Source organism: Amblyomma americanum, chromosome 11, assembly GCF_052857255.1.
Source record: "Amblyomma americanum isolate KBUSLIRL-KWMA chromosome 11, ASM5285725v1, whole genome shotgun sequence".
Taxonomy (NCBI): domain Eukaryota; kingdom Metazoa; phylum Arthropoda; class Arachnida; order Ixodida; family Ixodidae; genus Amblyomma; species Amblyomma americanum.
Window position 1 is genome coordinate 97,624,891 of NC_135507.1, and position 14,008 is coordinate 97,638,898.

The 14,008-nt window shown below is 47.2% G+C and overlaps 1 pseudogene across 1 annotated transcript in view; it reads left to right on the plus strand.

Moving 5' to 3' along the window:
- Positions 1-3,667: 3,667 nt before the first annotated feature.
- Positions 3,668-14,008, plus strand: part of LOC144111480 (solute carrier family 4 member 11-like) — a 78,550-nt pseudogene continuing 68,209 nt past the window's right edge. Inside the window, exon 1 of the transcript XR_013310059.1 lies at positions 3,668-4,026. The product of XR_013310059.1 is annotated as a solute carrier family 4 member 11-like (transcript). The remainder of the gene's footprint in view (positions 4,027-14,008) is intronic.

The window sequence follows — 14,008 nt, forward strand, 5'->3', positions numbered from 1 at the left end:
TCTCCAAACCTGTTGATTGTATGTAGGCTTGCAACTCTGCCCATACCACACGACAGTGTATACATCGAGCCAGTGCACAGGTATGCGAGAACTAGGTTTTAGACTTCTCTGACACGATGCCACGTCGTTTCTGACGTTGAGGGAAGTCCCTATTGCTACGTTTTAGACCTTGAAAACATGGTGACAGGATGGTCAAAATAGCTGGACAAGTATACCCTTTGGAGAAAATATGAATGCTCACTGATTCCTGTAGTGGCGAAGTTGCAGCTCTTGTAAGCCTTAAGCTCTGGAACTGTCAGCCTGATAATTTCCCTCCTCCTATAGAGGCAAGGAAGATTAGAATTCACAAACCCTATCCGTCGCCATCATGACATACGGTCGAAGATGCTTGCATAAAAATAGACACATAATTGATTATTTCAACATGCCTAGAAACCCACTAGGTTTATATTCCGGTTTGGTTTATGGTCTATAAGGTTTAAAAGCCCAAAGTGACTCGGGCTATGAGGGACGTGGTGGTGGCAGGCTCCGTATAGTTTGGACCACCTGGGGACTGTTAACGTGCTCTGACGTCTCGCAGCTAGCAGACGACCGTCTACGATTTCGACCAACACTAAAATGCGACCGCTGCGACCGAGATAGAGCCTGCCTCTTTCAAATCATCAGCCGAGCAGAATAGCCACTGAGCTACCCAGACGACTGCTAGAAACCGGTTCGAATAAAACTATTTTTGCAATTATGTGCGCCCTAATCTGGAAAGAGTCGCGTGAAGAAGTTTCCGTTGCATAGTCACGGCGACCATTGCGGTTCTGGTAAGAGTCACGGGATAAGATTGTTCTTGGCAGATTAGCACGTCCTGTATTTCTCATTCCTGTCACACTCTTTATCACGTTTTTTTAGGTTATCACGTCCTGTATTGAAGTCAAGAGACGTTGCCATGATGGCTGCACGTATGGCTAGGAATAGTTAGCAAAAATACGAAGAGTGCATGAGAAAGCAGTAGCCGCTTACGCTCTGACTCAACGATTTAGAGTGGTAGCAACGCAAAATGAACCGGAATGTTACCTGCAGGATTGCTTGCTTTAGGGCTGTAGGGTTACTAGGCGCATTTTCCGATTTCGAGCAATTGCCTGTGTCTGAAGCCTGTTTTGTGGCTGGCGGCCCACCTGACCACCGGGGTGTGAACAACCTGCCTGGCATGCAAACCCGGCCGGCCTTTCCGTGGGTGAAGGCCTGCAGGGTAAAGACCTTAATGGTAAAGGTCATCATAATAAATTCTTTTCGGGCCAAGGCCATTCCGCAAAAGTCATTCATGGTAAAGACCTTTAGGTAAAATCCCTTTAGCACGTAAGCACCGTAATTGCGCTTAGCAACTAGTGCTACTGCACAATATTTCGCGGTTAGGCGTGCTAAACCAGCTGCTAACTTTTTTTTGCAAAAGCTGCATACTGGCATCACATGAGTAAAAAAAGAGCCACAGAGGAGACTAAAATCTTCAAAGAGTACGCTATTGGGGGGGGGGGGGGCGTAATAGGTGTCAAAAACATATATTACGCATCGCTAGTTGAAATTAGTTTTTTGTGCGTTAAACGAACAAACAATCGACCTTTAAAACAAAGCCAATTTCAAGGCTTAACAAAAGTCCTCATGACGAAAATGCGCTTTCACGCCGTGCTCACGTCCCAAACTCCGTAAAATAGCTTAAAACTATTTCTGTCAATAATAATTGGTTTTTTCGGGAAAGGAAATGGCGCAGTATCTGTCTCATATATCTTTGGACACCTGAACCGCGCCGTAAGGGAAGGGATAAAGGAGGGAGTGAAAGAAGAAAGGAAGAATAGGTGCCGTAGTGGAGGGCTCCGGCATAATTTAGACCACCTGGGGATCTTTAACGTGCACTGACATCGCACAGCACACGGGCGCCTTAGCGTTTTTCCTCCATAAAAACGCAGCCGCCGCGGTCGGGTTATTTCTGTCACGGAAAGTCATTTTTGCGCATGAAGATGCAGGAAGCAGTAATTGATGACGGTGGTGGAGATCAAACCCTCGCAGAAGTGCAAGCACGGAAACAAATGAGACCTATCCTTCATGAGACCGCCGTCTTTGAGTTAACAGGACCACATGACACGAACACGCTCCATGCCGCGGTCATAACTCCTTTGTCATCCCTCTTCTCTTTCTCCAGCCTGCCTTTCCTTCTTTCCATCCGCCACTGTGGCGCAGTGGCTGAGGCGTTCGGTTAGTGAAACGAAGATTCCGGGATAGAATGCCAGCCATGGCGGCCGCATTTTGATGGAGGGGAAATACAAAAACACCCCGGTGCTACGCGATGTCACCGCGCGTTAAAACCCTCCACTACTGCGTCCGTCGTAGCCTATTGGCCGCTTAGGGACGTTAATACCCACACACCTGCCGATGCTTTTCTCTACACAGAGAAGATGAGAAACGAGGGGCTCAATATGATATACATATGAAGGAAGACGTCAAACACCAAAATCAAGGGACATAGAGGAATATTTCGATCTTTATTTTTTTATTATCGTGTGACGCTGGTCAGTAGCAAAATAAAATAAATAAATGTAGTGAAATTGTTTTACGCTGAAGTAAAATTGATTGGAGAGTAGCGAAATACAGACAATCACATGCTGCCGCTGGGATCCGAATCTACGATCTCCGAGCACCGGACCTGAGATTTGGAGGTTGTGGGCTTGAATCCCACCGGCAGCATGCGCTTGTTTTTCTTTTGCTTTCTAATGAATCATCCTGAAGTGATAAAATAATTACGCTATTAACCTCCCATGATAACCACTATAAATTTAAAAAAAATGACAGCGTTCTAATTCCGTTAAACCGGGTATGACGTGCGAAAGCGCTGTTTCGAATTAGCTTGACTTTTGCCTAAAGATGAACTGAACTTTACCTTCGAATTTGCTTGACTTTTGCCTCTACATTCCATTACATTGTCCCTCGAATTTGCTTGGCTATAATTTTGGCCCCAGTCTCCAGTGTAATTTAGACTTCTCATACCATGTAACCATACAGTAGCCACCACATCTCCAAGACAATTTCTTTTAAACTTTCGTATCACGCGACCTTCCCTTAGTCATTTTATCTCAAAGGTAAGGGGGTCAAAGGTCAAATGTCTAGGCTTTAGAGACCCATCGGCTTTTTCAGGATTGCTAGTGAGGCATTGTTTTCGCACCAAAAAGCTCCTTGGTTTCGGTTGCCGTTGCCTGCCTTCATGTTCACTTTCTTCTGTCTCATTAAAAGGGCCACTGCGGCGGCGCTGTCCACCGCGGAGACGACCCACGCTAGATATGTACGCATGCATTGAAATGATGGTATTAAAGAAAAGATAGTGTCCACTCGGAATCGTGGTCGCCTTGAATCTCTGCATGCTTCTGTTTAAAGCCTGCGTTACGTCTTTTGCGGCCAAGCACCATTACTTCGAGCGTGTTCAATCATATAGCAGGTCTGGAACCCCCTGCAACTGCTCACAGTGCGACGTCAGCTGACGCATCTTAAAGCGCGCATCCAAGCGGTCCCTCCTTTTCTGGTGTTGGCTGTTCCGGCAACTAGGCGTCAGCAAAGCGCCGCCACGAGCGCACAGCCAACTGCGTGCAGTGGTGTCGACACCTGCAGCTTGCGTTGCCGAGGGGAACCGCGTAGCGTTACAGTCGCCCGTCAAACTCGGCGCGACGCGTGTCGCTTAGCGTGAGCCGCGCCGCTGTCGTCGTTGGCGTGAGGCGTGTTGAAAACGCCTGTCTGGAAGGGGGGGAAGTGCTTCGGCAGCAAGGATTGTTACTCCCTAGTTTCTGACTGCTGGCGTCGATAGTGGTGTGGTCGGCAAAGACTCCAGCGTCATGAGTGTCCGCGGAGTGCGCTGGTCTTTCCGTGAGTCGACGACTCCTCGCCGGGCGACTTTGGACTGCACTACCGGTGTTGTCACTCCGCCTTCAGAACCGGAGCCCGGGGAGCGCGCTTTCCGGTGGTGCTACCGCAGTGACCGATGGCACCTCGAGAACAGTGAGTTGCTGCTTGCTTTGAATGCAAATCGGGTCTGTACGCTTACTTTATTTATATTATAAGCCTTGAAAGGCTCTTTGAGCAGCCGGGACAACTCCTCCCCCCCCCCCCCCCCCCGGCACCCCATACGTACAGCTTGTTAACAGTACATCCAGAAAAAGAAAGGTGCTCCGAAAATCAAACAGTACAGACTAACCGGAAAGGGCAAAAATTATACGCGCCTACTTAGGAAAAAGAACTGCCAGCGGCCTACATAAGAAACACATTCGGTGAAGTGGAACTTTCGGGTCACCAGCCACAAATTAGGATTTCCACAATAGAGCAACTTGCTGCTCAAAAAAATGTTTCATCTTGGCATCAAATGTGTCTGCATATTGAGAGCTCACAGAGTCGCGTGGCAGGTGATTCCATAATTCTGTGACTGACGGGAAGAGGAATACTTCAATGTGTTACAGCGGAAAGTAAATGGCCTGAAACTGTGGTCGTATTTTCTTCTGGCTGAGCGCTACTGTGGCGGCTTTAGCCGCTCCGGTTTACTGATGTGATTGCACTCATGATAGGGAAAATAAAATGAAAGCTTGAAAGAAGTAACGCATTTCCAGGTCGTCAAAGTTTGAATGTTTGCCCTGTTGCGTAGGGTGGTTTTTGCTGACGCCACGTGGATACTGTGAACAGACATACCGAAGAACTTTATTTTGCATTCTTTCAATTGATACGCTTGGTGTGGATTCCCGACAACACTGCTGTATTCAGGGAGTGGTCGTACAAGGGCGCTATAACTTGCTAGCCCAACTTGTGCAGGTGCCAGGGCAAGTTTCCTGCACAGCTATTCCAGCTGTCTGTATACCTTTGTGCACGTATCACTGATGGGAACATTCCATTTTAACGTGTTTCCGATAGTAACCCCCAACTATTTAACAGCATCGGCTTCTGTTACATGCAATCATATTTGTGACATCCGAATTTTAAGCGCACCCTTTTTCGAGTTATACGCATGGATGAAGTTTTTTCCAAATTTGTTCTCATTCCGCTATACTGACACAATATGTAAAGACGAACACGCTGACAGGGAACTGTACCCAGTACGACCGCTGGCTTTCAGCGCAGCGCTTATCGGTCGCGGTGGCTTAGTTGCTTTGCTGCTGAGTCACAGGTCACGAGATCAAATATCGGCCGCGGGTCTCGCGTTTTGAAGAAGGCAAGATGCCCGTTTACTGTGCGTTGTAAATGCATGTTAAAGAACCAACGTGGTAGAAGCTGATCCGGAGCTCTCTAATTCAGCGTCCCACGTATCCTGTGCGTAGCTTTGTGACGGTAGAACCGAGAGTGGTAAACCTTCTTTGCCCTCGTATTTAGTGTATGCTGCCACTGCTTTGTTCTTGTCATCGTTGCTTTTGCTAAGTTCAGGAATGAATCCACACCTACTCGCTTCACTTTCCTTTCAAGCGTACCGATGCCGTATTGGAAGACACCGCCTGCTGGTGATTAGTGACCTATATTCAATGGGCTCCTGAGAACTAGTTGGAGAGTTCATTACTTCGCCCCGCAGACGACATTTTGAGTCGGGACAAGGTGCAAGAATGCACATCTGGTGAGCTTTCGTGTATGTTTCAAGAACCCCGGGTTGTCGATAAGAACGCGTGGCTCTCCCCCATAGGTTTTATTAAACACGTAAACATGCGATATTTTATCACTTGGGTTTGCGAAAAAAAGCTGCGGCTCGAGTCCACGCTTTGAAGGTGGTTGGACAGCGAAGCTGCAAAACGACACCCACCTACCCACTGCGACGTCACTTGAAAATTCACACACGTGGCTCTACAAAGGGTGGAACCAGACACAAGTGAACTGCACTTATGTTACCCTTTATTACTTCACAATGACATTCAAGATTCCTTTATGGTCAGTATGATGTACGCAGAGATTTTCTGTTCTAACTGTAAAGATATTCTATGCTAAGGTTAAATCAGTGCATGAAACATGAACGGTGGTTGGTTCAGTTGCACTGGTGAAACGGTGTTCGCATTGTTCACACGCGCATTATCATCCATCACGTGGTTTTGATGCTTGTTTTGTGTTTTTTCTTAATGAAAACGAGTGCTGAGCTATATGCTGCATGCCTGTTTTGAAAGGTGGTTTATCATTTATAATTTTGTATATCTCTTCTTTTTCAATAATTTTTGTATTCTTTATTTTTTTTTAGTTGTTTTATTTTCAATTTTATTTATCTCACGACTGCTTTATCATGAGTACGATATACGATTTCTATGCTGTTGGGTACTTTTCCACTCGGAATAGCATCCAATTTTTAGCCTGGCGTTCTTTACTGGCGACGCCGATGACACGAAAAGTTCCCTGTACGGTAAGGGTGTACGGCTTCGCTGTCAAAAAAAAAAGTGACGGAGAAGGAGAGGTGATTGTTCTGCTTTACAGAGTGCTGCTCTCTGGTGTGCTTTTTCGCATTACCGGGGCCTATCACCCATACGGCTGTGCCCTTTCGTGAACTAGATAGCGTCGTCGGCTTAATGAAAAAGAATGCGCTAGAGCATGGCAGTCAGCCTGGAACCTTGCATGTGGCGATACGCGGTGGCCGCTTTCAGAAACAAAGGGGAAATGCGATTCTCCATTGCCTGAACCCAAGCAGCACAGGTAATCGGGCCAATATTGCAACAGGATGACTCCGTCCTGGTCCTTTGTAGGGCCCACCTTTGCCAACACGGTTCCAATGTTGGGCCAATTACCTGTGCCGCTTGGGAATCAGGCTAGGCAGCAGAGTCTTTTCCGCAACATTGCTAGAAGCAGTCACCGCGCGTGAACACACGTCTCGGGAAGTGCAGGAGTGAGCAGAAATGGAGACACCAGGAGAGCGGTGGCAGTAGTGCTTGTGAGCGCTATCTGGCGGTGGGTGGCTACTGTCCAGATAATACTTTCTTAATGTTGCCTAAAGAAAAAGGAGGTGGCGCTGCACTTCAGCCACTATCGAGAAGCGCATGAATGCCGGGAATATGAGGCTTCAAATTTGACTTGGTTATTGTTGGGCATGAAACGTGGATTCAGCCATCAAGAAAAGACCCTTCTCACGACACTCCTCGAAGAAATGCTGTGAAAGCTGCCACACTAGCGTGGCACTTGTGTTTATTTTACTAAAAAAGTGAAAAACACTATTAAAATAATTTCATCTGCGCGCAGACGAGAACCTCGTGGCGCAGCTGCCGACTTTGAGGCGGAATCCACGCTTTCAGCTCAGCAGTACCCAAGGCGAATAAGAAACCTCGTCTTCGCGACATTCCCGTTGTGACTGAAGTACTCTATAATGAATTCGCCTAAACAAATGGCGCCATCTTTTCCTGTAGGTTATGTTGAGAAACTTTGTGGTCGAGATATGCGCATTGCACCGACCCTGATATACTGCCCTCTTCACCCATGCATTTCCGTCGGAAAAGGGTTTTTTGACAGACAGACGAAAAGGGATGCTTTTCACTTCCAAAAGGACAGGCTGCCCGGGCGAGGGAGCTGCCGCGCGAGAAGCGTTTTATAAGTAAATCTCTATCGCAAGTTGCTATCGCGCCAGAACTACGAGCGCGGGTTGTGCAACAGTGTCTGCGCCAATAATCAGGGAAAGACTTCCGCTCTGTTTAAGTCTTTTAAGCTGAGCTTAGCAATAGGTCGCCTTTCGTTGATTAGCACAGGCGGAAATTTTAACAGGAGACACGTCTCGGCACGAAATAGCGGCTAATAGGGATTTCACTGTGCAGCATGGTCACGTGGGAGTAACCACCATTGAGTGGAAGCATTACTTCGTTTTAGGCAGCATGCAGAACTCACTCACAATGTTGGACTGCGATAGCGACAGATGCACACTGACTAAAGGCTGGCTGGCACTAACTGAGTCACACAGACAGCCTGGCACCTTGGAAGAGATGTCCGTTACGGTTTTTCTATCGAAAAACCTAGCTTCGGCAAACGTTTGTTTGTGGAGGGGGCAGCATATTAGAATGGGCGCACTGCTCACGTCTCGACTAGTCTCGACAACAGGTACACTCCTTCAGATCGCGCCGACAAGCACTTCTACCAATATTTCCGTGGTCCCACCATTTTTGCTCACGCCTGTATGTACATCCTGAGACGTGCTTTTATTTTTCTTACTTTCTGAGCTATAAAGTTTTATGCATTCCTGCAGCTTTCCTTGCTTTCGTGCCTTTTCCATTTTCGTATTGAAATATAAACTATTGTACAGAAGCACTCTACGTTGCGGTACATTTGCCATGAAAATTGAGATCAGTGAAACACATTGTGTTCCTACAATAAGCCTTAAATGACTGTCAAAAGGTAGACTGTGTGCAGGAACCAAAGCTAAGCATTTGGCATTGAAGAAATGTCTGGTACAAATAAATGCACTCCCTTCGGTGCTATTGTAGTTACGTATCTTATACCGAGAATTTCTTTCCATTATTTTCATTAATCGATGATTCTAGATCAGCCGTTGGAGGCAAAAAAATAATGCATTTTTTTCTCATCCAGAAAGCGCATCTTCAACGCGCTGAAACATACGCGCATGTGCCCGAGGTTGATATGCATGGCATCACGCTCGAGCATGCTCTTTCATTTTGGTTCCCCATGTACTATCAGCCGGAAAAGTAAATGGACCGCGCCTCCGGTGCTTAGAGCGGCTGCTCGGACGTATTGCGGCGCTATGGTTCCGCAGCCACTCCAATCGCCGGAGCCGTGGTCCATTTAGTTTTCCAGCGCGCGGCGGCGACGACGGCTGCGGCAGCAGCGAGCACCGGCGCTCCGCCTGACGTCACTCGCTTTCGCGCATGCGCAGCTGCGGGAAATCTGTACTGTGGCTCACGCGCAGCCCGGTGTTGACGAGCCTAGTGAAGCTTTTCGCTTCAAAAATAAAATACCTGCGCCGTGGGAAAGCGCACTTGCCTCGGGAGAAGTGCGTGACGGCGCATGCGCTGTTAGACCTTTCAATCGAGAACATCGGAGCGTAGCGTCGTTTGCTGAATGTCAGTTCCTTAACGCACAGAATACAAAGAACTAATTTATTCGCGCTAAGTGATCGATGGGGCGGTAACGAAATTTCTTAATCACTCGCTTTATACCACATGTCGGAAATAACTGTCCGGCATCGGTGGCGTCAGCGTTGTCGATCGTTTCAGGCCTGGCAGCCGGAGCAGCTACCGGCCGCTCCGGAAGCCTAGGTGGGCTACTTTGGTCACGTGACCTTGTGGCGTCATCCGAACCTGCCCACCGGATTGTGAGCAGACTGGTCGCTGTGGCAGGTGGCAGTTAAATTAATGGTTGCTCACGAGAGTTTACGAGAAAAGAGCAGCCTGGTTCTCACAACCCCCACCTGTGGCAGCACCTGCCATCGCAGGGCAGTGGCGCATCGCTTAATCTGTGCACCACTGCGTCAGGAGTAGTATCAGGGCTTCCAACGATCTAAGAATGCAAAGTAGAGAATGATCAATTGCGCATATTTGGGCATCAACCCCTTAACGCTATCACGTCACGCCTTTAAGGAAGAGCTAGAAGGACTACATTCACCTAAATGTGTTGCGTGTTTCCTTCTTTCAACTTATGCTTTAGACATTAGAATACGTGGTTCACGACGTGGTTTCCGCCTACGACCGCTAAACAACGTAGAAGTGAAGCGCTTCTTGCATTCTTTTTCGGTTTCATCAACCGAACTGTCGCTTTGACGTGTAGTTGATGTTTATGTCACGTGACGTACGAAGAAAGCGGCAATATAAATGCTGATACATAGGTTTAACTAACTACAGAACTGAAACCACCCTGCTTCTACAGCTAGAATTGCAAAAAACGACGTATCAACCATAATATTGCTGTTTTTTTGTTGCCTCTCGTCACACTATCTACTACACATCACTCCCATCACACAACTAGGCATCACAGCCATCGTTCGGTTGATGAAACCGAAGCAACGTCAGCAAGAAATTCAATTATATATTCTTTAGCGCTCTTAGGCGAATACCACGGTGGGCTTTGTGTATACCAATGTCCACCGCGTCGTTTGAAAGATTAAAACACGCAGGCAAAAACTTGGTGTGTAGTCTTCTAGGTGTCCCCTTCTGCCTTTTACAGCTAAGCTGTATACCACTACCGACGAACGAAAATTTCGTGTCGTTGTCAGCAAATACCCCAGGAGTGGAAAAGTACCGAGATATGTCAGACAGGCGTCGTCTCCTTCCCTTAAAACCAATTTTCAGTGTCAGTGCACGTTAAAGATCCCCAGGTGGTCGAAATTATTCCGGAGCCCTCCACTACGGACCTATTTGTTCCTATCTTCTTTCACTCCCTCCTTTATCCCTTCCCTTACGGCGCGGTTCAGGTGTCCAACGATATATGAGACAGATACTGCGCCATTTCCTTTCCACCAAAAACCAATTATTATTATTCACACTCCTTCCCGTATGAGGCAGTTTGGGTGTACACCAAGATATGTGCGGCAGGCGTCATTTCCTTTCCTTGAAAATTGATTTTTGGGGAAAGGAAATAGCGCAGTATCTGTCTCAGATCTACACTACACCCGAAGGGGGCCCTAAGGGAACGCATAAAGGAGCGACTAAGAGAAGCAAGGAAGGAAGGGGTGTAGAACCACCTTGGGAACTTTAACGAGCCACCGCGGCGGGTATCTCTTTTCCTTAAATTGTCCAACGGGCAAGGCGCCGCGCCAAACAGACGATGGTGTTCCGTTCGTTGACTCCTTGGCAGCGCTGAAACACCTTGGCGCGTCGTGCTGTTAAAGACGAATCATAAGAGTCGTAATGTAAGAAAAGTGTAAAAATGAAGAATAAATAGAAATAATAAAGAAATAGACAAATAAAATGAAATGCAAATATACATCTAAAAATGCCAAAAAACAGCACCGTCTTTAAGAGCGGCGCCTGTCATTGCAGTGTTGTCAAGGCTGTCCAGGGAACGCCATCATCCGTTCAGCACGTCGCCAGGCCCGTAGGACAATTTAAGGAAAGGAAATGGCTCCTATCGCACATGTCGTGCTGTGCACCCAAACCGCGCCACAAGGAAAAGAATATAATTGGTCTTGGGGGGGGAAAGGAAATGGCGCAGTATCTGTCTCATATATCGTTGGACACCTGAACCGCGCCGTAAGGGAAGGGTAAAGGAGGGAGTGAAAGAAGAAAGGAAGAGAGAGGTGCCGTAGTGGAGGGCTCCGGAATAATTTCGACCACCTGGGGATCTTTAACGTGCACTGACATCGCACAGCACACGAGCGCCTTAGCATTTTTCCTCCATAAAAACGCAGCCGCCGCGGTCGGGTTCGAACCCGGGAACTCCGGATCAGTAGTCGAGCGCCCTAATCACTGAGCCACCGCGGCGGGGCACAAGGAAAAGAAATTGAAATGAAAATGGGTTTTAAGGAAAGGTAGTGACGCCTGATTCACATGTCTCAGTGGACACCCAAACCGCGTTGTAAGGCAAGGAAAATCAAATGAAAATTGGTTTTAAGGAAAGGAAGTCAAGCCTGACACATATCTAGAATATTTTCGACGCGGGTAGCCGACAATTACAGCTACGCGTTCCGGTAAACATTAGGTTTGCAGCTGCTTCGAAAGGGGTTGACGTCATTCGAAGCCCTTGTGGGAAGTGCAAACAGCATAATGTATGATAACGGCGCCTGCAAACAATGCGATGCTCGTTCCTTCTCCCCGCGTCTCTTTCCTGGTAAAGATTAATAATAAATAATAATACGGTTGCATTTTCGTGTACTTGTCGTAAGCAAAAAACGCCAGCCTAAAAATTAAATGCAAACAGCATAGCTTCGCTGTCCAACCACCTTCGCAACATGGATTGGAGCTGCAGTGTTTTTTCCTTTCGTAGAACCTTCGAGCAGTTCTTTTTCTCTGGTCGGCTCTGCAGAATTGCTTTGTTCCGCATACAACGCTGGCTTGCTACGCAAGGCGAGCTCTCTTGGTGCTCGCGTAGATTGTTCCTGTTTACCATGCGCTGCAGTTCACCAACCCGACAGCATCTCGATAATTGGTCGTTTTCTCCGTTGTGGGTTAAGGCGGATGACTATAATCTGCACAACAGCTTATTGTTTTCAGATTTCGCACTCAAGCTAACGTTTGTCTCTGCATATAAGCTTATTTTGTCTCCGTTCAAGCTCGGAGTAGTGTTGTTTGTTGCCGTAAAGTTAGGACGTTGGTGCATTATCTAGGCAGCGCCTTTTACGACAATTTCTCGTCGACAGCTGTGTTTATTTTTTGCAAAACACGTCGAATGCGAGCTTTTCAATCTACGGCCTTTTCTTTTATTCTTATTCAAAAAGTGTTGAAAAATTCGCTACGGTCGTCTCGTCCTACGGCCATGTTGTTTCAAATGAACACCAGCGAGGACGATAACTTGCAACACATTAAGGAAAAAAACATTGCTTTGGCAGAAAAATAAATCACAAAAGCCTTACCGTCTTTCATCAGTGTTGGAAGAGTCAAAGTGCAGCAAATAAATGCTAGACGTGCTACCGAGCTGGTTGCTTATCGCAAAATCACCCCGTGTAGTTACTCGCGTAGGATATAACACGGTGCAAACAGAGGCCATCAGATTTTTTTTCTTATGTGGTTTTATTCTTATGTTGCTGTAAAGAATGCTGTGTAAATTATTTTTCTCTAAACTATGCTGCTTCAAACTGGTCTATGTTAATTAAAGTACGCTACTCTGCCATTGAAGACAACTTGGCACCAGCAGCCGAACGCCAAAGTTATTCAGACTTTACAGTGGGTCTACATTACACTACACTATGATATAAGACGCTATGCTGCATCGGAACTGGGGAAACTAGAATCACTTGAGTGATTCCTCCAGTAGTCGTAATCTTCATTCTTTGTTTCGGCAGGAAAGACCAACTAGCTCAGACCATCATCATTTTTTCAGTTACTGATGCTCAGCTTCAATCTGAAAGCTGCGTTTACAGCTGGGCTTTTTGCTCTCATGAACCCAGCTGCAACGCACGTCTCTGTGATAGAAGATAATTTAAAACAAACTAGATCACACTGCGGTTGGCCCAGAGGATACAAGACACACTCCGTTTGCAGACTGAGCTGCCGTTCATTATTCGTGTTGGAAGGATGTACTCGCATAGCTTGAACTCTGCAACCAACAAAAAAGCTTATCACGTACCTATCCTGTCTGGCTGTCTCCAGGAATGCCGTGTATGCGGTCATCAAATGAGGCAAGTGTAACGCATTCTCCGCAGATTGTTTCCAGCAGGAAATCGGGGGCGTGTGCACAATGCGTCCTCGTCTACATAGCTGCCCCCTTCTACGGTTCGTATCTCGGCTGTGACGGATAACGTCCGTGTTAGGCCGCACACGTGCGACAGCGAAAAGAAAAATGATGGTTGATTACGTTGCACTCGGGTCCCTATGTCCTCTTAATGAAAGCAGTTCAACTTGACATGGGTTTCATTTTGGCTCACCCTTCACGATCCCAGAATGCAACTAGGCTCATATTCTATAGGTCAACGGCTGCACGGGTGCATTGCATGTTCGGTGCAGTGCATTTTCGGTGCAGTGCTTGTTCGGTGCGCTGCACGTTCGGTGCACTGCAGAGCGCAGTGGGTTGCGCTGCACACAGTGCACCGCGTAAAAGTTCAGTAAACAGAGCAAACCAGTCTATAGTGCACAGAAAGGCTTATTTCGCGTTCTTCAGCAGCACGCCGTATGCTGTAAGGCAATAGACATTTAGCAGAGGGAATACCGCTCCCGCTTACCGCGTACCATACAGTACCCAAGGCGATCTGCGCATGCGCACTGCAGGGGCGCGATACTTTGAAAGCGGTAGCGCCAGTGGTAGACGATACACAAAAGTTATCTAATGACAAGGGGAAACGGCATATGTCAACTGCTAGTGGGATTCAACGACAAAGCTGTAGCGCAATTCAGCGAGGTCCGTTTATAGGGAACCTGCGCTGCCAAGGTGGCACTGCAATTGTTCC